Raw genomic sequence first — 6,918 nt, 5'->3', positions numbered from 1 at the left:
GACTCCCGTGACTTCGGGGGTCCCCGAAAATGGGGGTCCTACAGTTATCCCCACCAACTTTGTGTTCTCCTCAGCTCTAGTGGATCTCGCAGACAGGACACTGCTATGGGCCATATGGCTGGGCTGGTGGTTATGTTTCTCCTTTGACAGTGTGCATAGTACCTTTCTGTTCCAAAGATGCTAGAACTCTGAGATGAAGGCTTTGATTCTTGAGCCTTTTCTTGGGCTCTTTCCTTCTGTTTGTTTTGTCCAATTCTGAATTGTTAGTTTTTGTTTCATCGTATTAGGTTATGTTGTGTTATTATATTACAATTATCCCTTAGAAGCCTGTTTGTTCTCTAATGAGAGATAGAAAGGGAGTGGGTCCAGATGGACAGAGGTGTAGAAGAACTGGGAGGAAGAGAGGGAGGGAGGGGAAACCATAATCAGAATACATTATGTGAAGAAAAAAAATATCAACACAGTTAAATTAACCCTGATAAAATTTCCAAAACAGAATTGAAGAAGTCACACTTTCTAACCATGCCAAAATTAATCTGAAAGATAAAGAACAGAATAAAAATACCCTTCTAAATCCTCCGTAAATTAAAAAGTCTTTTGTAGACTGGAGAGATGGCCCAGTGGGTAGGAGGGAAGCCTGCTTCAGATGTTTGAATCCCCAGCCCTTGCATAAAAAGCCAGATGTGGTCCTTGCATCTGTGATCCCAGCATGAAGGGGGCAGACAGGAGGAGTACTGCAGCCTGCTGGCTACCAGCCAGCTCCAAGTTCAGCAGGAGACCTTATTATCTCAAGGAAAGAAGGCAGAAAACGATAGAGGAGGACACCCATGTCCTTCCTTGGCCTCCATATGCACACATAAGTGCAACACACACACACACACACACACACGCATACACACATGCATACACTACACATACATATGCACACATCACACACACACGCACACACACTACAAACACATACAACACACACAGAAGTAATTTTTTGAGATGAGTCAAGAAACATATTTGCTAAGTATACTTTGGTAGGGTGCCTAGTACCTTCCTGTACCAAGGACACTAGGATGTGGAGGCATCAGCTGGGCTTCTCCATGTTCAGTGAGCTGTGTGGGTGTTGTCTTCAGCAATGCCACCTTGGTATCAGTTTGTGGAGAGCCACCTATGTAGTCTTGGTGTATTAGCTAGGTTTATGTTAACTGAAATATACTTCCTTGATATATATGCTATATTTTCTCTTGTCTTCCTTTAGAGGGCTAATATGTGTAAGTATTTTTGTTAACTAAAACTACTCTACATAGACACAAATGAAAATAGTGTCTGTTAATTTCCCAGTCCTTTCCTTAAAGAGATCAATCTAATTTTTGTTACATTTGTTAATATCATCTGGAATTTTAGTTCTAAGTTTTTTTTTGTTTTTTTTTTTTTTTGGTTTTTCGAGACAGGGTTTCTCTGTATAGCCCTGGCTGTCCTGGAACTCACTTTGTAGACCAGGCTGGCCTCGAACTCAGAAATCCGCCGGCCTCTGCCTCCCGAGTGCTGGGATTAAAGACGTGCGCCACCACGCCCGGCTTTTTAGTTCTAAGTTTTATTTGTTACTTTTATTGAAATTATTTGTCGTTTTTAAAAATGATTTATTTATTTATTATATGTAAGTACACTGTAGCTGTCTTCAGAAGAGGAGGTCAGATCTCGTTATGGATGGTTGTGAGCCACCATGTGGTTGCTGGGAATTGAACTCAGGACCTCTGGAAGAGCAGTCATTCATTGCTCTTAACAACTGAGCCATCTCTCTAGCCCCTATTTCTCCTTTTAAAATAGTTATTATTGTATTCTGTTTGTAAATTATGTTTAATTCAGCACTGCTATTGGAAGTTAATTCCGTGTTTACATCTTTTTAAATGTTCAGATACAGCCTCAGTGTGATAAAGCCTCAGTGTCTTTGTTCAACGTGCCTGGGTAAGCGCGTGATCTTTACCAGGCTGGCCTCGAACTCAGAAATCCGCCTGTCTCTGCCTGCTGGGATTAAAGGCGTGCGCCACCACGCCCGGCTAAGCGTGTGATCTTTAACCTGCACACCCAGAACTCCCCTGCACTCAGCAACCTTTCATTCTAGAGCAGTCATATATTTGCAGACATGTTTATATTCCTGGCAAAGATGCCTCTTCATTCAGGAAAACAGCTGTAGAAGTCTGGGGGCTTTGTCTTTCTCCTCTGTCAACCCCCCTCCTTTTGTTCTTTTTTCTCTGCAGTCCGTGGCATCTTTTCAGACTGTTTCTGCAAATCCTGATTCGCTATTTACTCTGTTTTGAAATTTCTGTCTTGAAAGGTGTTTTCAAAAACTGAGAAAGTCTCCACAGTGCTGCTAATTTCCGTTGCTTTTACCCGGATTCACTAATTGTTAATATTTTGACATATCTGCTTTACAAGAACATCAGTGAACATCTTTGTATTTATTACTTGTGTTAGTTTTTTTTTCCCCCATTGAGAGGACTATTATTGAGAGGACTGAGTTAGACAGAGGCAGGGTGACTCCAGGACAGCCTGCAAACTGGCAGTTTGGGAGACTCACAATACACTCCATAGTTGCAGTTTATGGTTGTCCCAATATGTTTAAATCATTTTCTCCTCTCGCTCTCGCTTGTGCGCTCTCTCTCTCTCTCTCTCTCTCTCTCTCTCTCTCTCTCTCTCTTCCTCCTCCTCCTCCTCCCCCTCCCTCCTCCTCCCCTGCTTGGTTGCTTTCTCCCCCACCCCCCAGGGTTCTGTGTAACCCTGGCTATCCCGGAACTCGAGGACCCACCTTCCTCTGACTCTTGGAGTGCTGTGATTAAGGGTGTGTGCCACCACCACCCAACCCCAGTTGTCTTGATTTTCTTATTAAGAGTCTGTCTGGCCGGGCGTGGTGGCGCATGCCTTTAATCCCAGCACTTGGGAGGCAGAGGCAGGCGGATTTCTGAGTTCGAGGCCAGCCTGGTCTACAGAGTGAGTTCCAGGACAGCCAGGACTACCCAGAGAACCCTGTCTCGAAAAACCAAAAAAAAAAAAAAAAGAGTCTGTCTGTAACCATGCACAACAATTTGCCCATCACATGTCTTTAGCAAACCTAGAACACTTTCTTGGTCTGGTTTAATTTTTTCAGAACCTTAACATTTTCTAGAGATTAAAACCGTAATTCTGTGTACTGGCGTTTGTCCTAGTGAGTTTATGCACACCATGCAGGGGCTCAGGAAAGACAGAAGGTGTGTCAGATTTCCTGGAGCTAGAGTTACCTGCATTTGACATACCGGGCATTCCAGGGGACTGAGGACTCAGGTCCTATGCAAGAGTAGCCCGTGTGCTTGTGTTCTTAACTGCTAAGCCATCTTAGCCAACCCTATGGCCTTAACACTAAAGCAACGCAAAAGATTCACTTTTGTTACGTTTATTTAGGTGTATGTATTTGTGTAAAAGTATGCCACATACACATGGGTGCCCAAGAAGCCAGGGAAGGACATTGGAACCCTTAGAGCTGGAGTTATCCACAGCAAGGGGCCCTGGGAGCAGTACTCCTGTCCTTTGGAAGAGCAGAAAGCTCTCTTAATTGCCAAGCCATCTTTCCATTTCTCAGCCTTAACATTTTTAACAGAAACCATCTAGCCAACATCATACTTAATGGTGAGCATCTAAATGCTTTCTTGGGTCAGCAAGATCCTTGAATCCTATTCATTCTTCTCGTATTGTTGGGCTGACATGTAGAGTGAAGTGGGAGTTTCTGGGTATGTCAGGTGACATAGACTCACGTGGTGTTTTGCTGAGGCAAGGCTCATGGGAGGACACGTGATGTTTTTGAGAGCATATAAACAGGACTCAACGGCCAGTGATGGTGTGCAGACAGTGATGGTGGGCTTGCATAGCTAGCCTTGCAATGCTATGGTCTCTCATCGTAGTCTTTGCTGATCTTCCCTTCGCTGAGAGAAGCACAGTAGAACCTGGTGACCAGGCTGGTCCTGGTTGCTCCAGTTCGGGGGAGGCTTGGCTGTTTCTGCCCTCCTTACTGACTCGCGTTTGGTGTCCTTACAGAGATTGGAGTTGCCCCAAGGAACAGATTCACACCCCCTTGTCCTGTTTGCCATCTTTTTTTCCCCTACCTGTGGACGGTGAGCTACAAGGGGGGTTGACACCTTTGAGAACCCTTGTAGAGGGCATCAGATCCCATTACAGACGGTTGTGAGCCCACCATGTGGTTGCTGGGAATTGAACTCAGGAACTCTGGAAGAGCAGTCGGTGCTTTTAACCACTGAGCCATCTCTCCAGCTCAGAGAGCCCTTGTTAAAAGTAGGTTTTTGATTCCGTGGATGCTCCCGCAGCCTTCCGGGCGGCAGAAACCGTGGAGACCCGGTACAGAGTCATGGAGCATGTAACGGAGGGTGCCTGGGAATCGCTGCAGGGGCCGCTGCATCCTCGGGTGCTCGCAGCACTGCGCGAGTTGGGCTTCCCCCACATGACGCCGGTGCTGTCTTCAACTGTGAGTTCTCAGCTTGCTCCACAAATCTCCATGCCCGCCTCCTGCCAAGCTTCCCACCGTGATGAGCATAGACCCTTATCCCTCTGAACTGGAAGCCCAGGTCAAGGATGGTATCATCAGGGTGGATGGCAAAAGGCTTGCTCTGGCCACCGGGATACTTCACAAAGACCAGGATCTCGGGAGGAAAGGTCTCCAGCACCCGGATGTTCACCTTAGAGAATATCCCATAATCCCCTAGTGTCTCGTGGCTGCTGAGCAGCTGTCTCTCCCCTCCGGCCTCCTGGAAGGAGATGCGCAGGTCCCCTTCGAAGTTCTTTTCCTTCCTGATCTCTGCCTTCATCTTTCTAATGAGGGCTATAGGGGTTTGTCCAGAGCGTCCAATCCTCTGCTCCCGTTTGTTTCACTGTCACTTGAATGTCCCTGGCTTGCTGCAAGGGAGAGGAGAGAAAGGGCAAGTGTATGGTAAGAACTGTCTATTGTTTATCATCTACCAAGACAACCTGGGAGACGGAATGAACAATGGCATGAGACAACAGGTGAGCTGCTCAGCTACCCTAGGCTCAGGGTACCACTAACTCACGCCATCTTCCTCGAATATTTTATTTATTTCATGTATATGAGTACACTGTGGCTGTACTGATGATTGTGAGCCATCATGTGGTTGCTGAGAATGAAGGCTGCTCGCTCTGGTCAGCCCTGCTCGCTCCAGCCTAAAGATTTATTTATTATATCTATGTATACTGTATCTGAGTACAGATATATAATATAGCTGTCTAATATATTATATAGATATACAATTATAATACATTGTATAGATATATAATATAGCTGTCTTCAGGTGCACCAGATCCCATTACAGATGGTTGTGTTGCTGGGATTTGAAATCAGGACCTCTGGAAGAGCAGTCAGTGCTCTTAACCGCTGAGCCATCTCTCCAGTCCAACAAAAGGATTCTAAATGATACTCTTCCCCTTTACCCTAAGTTTTATATTTTGGGCAGATAAACCAAGCAGCAGACCAGGCCAAGGTGATCCACGTGGGAGAGGTTTATTATGCAGGGATGGGGGGGGGCAGCGAAGCAGGTAGAAGGGTAGGGAAGAGGAGAGAGAGGGAGAGGGGGTGTTGGCTTCCTCTCTTATACAGAAAATGACGACACACCAGTGAGGGCGGGAACTGAGCCAAGTGGATTGTGGGATAGAAGGTCATGGTCCTGGCAACACAGGTCAAGGGTTATATGGCTAGGCGGGGCTTGCAGTATCCTGGTGCTAACACTAAGCATTCAAAAAATTTCTAACTGCTCTGTATATAAGTGCTAAAACACTCAAACTGGGGGTACTGTGAACCTACACTGTAGGGAATTTTCGATCTGAGTCAAGACTTGGATAAATAAAAGGACTCTTACAAATTGCAACAGACTTCACAATTCTCGACCTCTTCCAGTTTCCCTCAGAATAAGGACATAGCAGCCTGTGCTGGGACCCCTGGGTCCTGTGGGAAGAGCGTGATCTAAATGAGTGTTAGTGTGAGTTCTCACTAGGAGATAGTATGTATGGTACCTGTACATTCCAGTGCCCACTGGGCTCTACAGTCCTGCAACAGACCCGCAGCAGGCAGAAAGCCGCTTCCGCAGCCACCACATCCCATCAGTTTCTTCATCCCAGGTTGTTGGTGGGGTCAGCTGGGTCTAGGATGATGGGCCTGGGTGGGGGGAAGAAAATGGCAGATATCCGTTACAGTCCGGATACTGGCCTCTGGGCCCTCATCTCTGTGGAACCATAAAACACATTATAAGGGCAAATTGTCACTGGATGGTTTAAGATCACTAACAAGCTGTCTCTGGAGGCGGGCTCACCCCTCAGCAGCCTCCACTGTTTAGAGCCAAACCTGGCTCTCATACTTTTCTTACAAGACTATCTTGAGTCAGGCAGTGTTGTTGCCATGGTTACCATCCTTGTCATTTCCCCCTCTCCCCTCCCCAAAGATCAGGGAGGGGCAATGTTGCTATCCCAGGCTACAGTGGGAACAGAAAGCAGGAAGTACAGATGTGGGGGTGGGTGGGATGGGGTGGGGTGGGGTGGGGTTGGGGGTGGGGAAGCTTCATCCTTGGAGTAAAAGATCAGCTGGGAACTCCAGCTGACTGTGAAGGGAAATGAAAATTAAGGCCTGTGATTCATGTAACCTATGTCCAGAGAGTTGTTTGTAATGTCAGAAGCATGAGGCAGAGGACACAGTAGAACAGGCCTGGGGACGCCCAGGCAGGCCATTGTTAAAACATTCCTGGGGCGGCTGATAGTTTGGAGTCACATGTTAACCAGGTGTCCTGCTGACTTGCAGGTCCCATTGAGCAAATGTGTTGGTGTTTCAATGGGCCAATCCCGTGGAACGGCGCCAAATTCCTCTTAGCCCCCACCCTCTCC

At 46.7% G+C, this 6,918-nt stretch overlaps 1 pseudogene; it reads right to left on the bottom strand.

The window, feature by feature from the left end:
• Window positions 1-4,382: 4,382 nt before the first annotated feature.
• The window catches only part of LOC115062585, a 5,269-nt pseudogene continuing 2,733 nt past the window's right edge, over window positions 4,383-6,918 (bottom strand).

This window comes from Mus pahari, chromosome 19, assembly GCF_900095145.1.
Source record: "Mus pahari chromosome 19, PAHARI_EIJ_v1.1, whole genome shotgun sequence".
Lineage (NCBI taxonomy): Eukaryota > Metazoa > Chordata > Mammalia > Rodentia > Muridae > Mus > Mus pahari.
The sequence above is the reverse complement of the archived record's forward strand: the minus strand, read 5'-3'. Positions and strand labels throughout refer to the sequence as shown.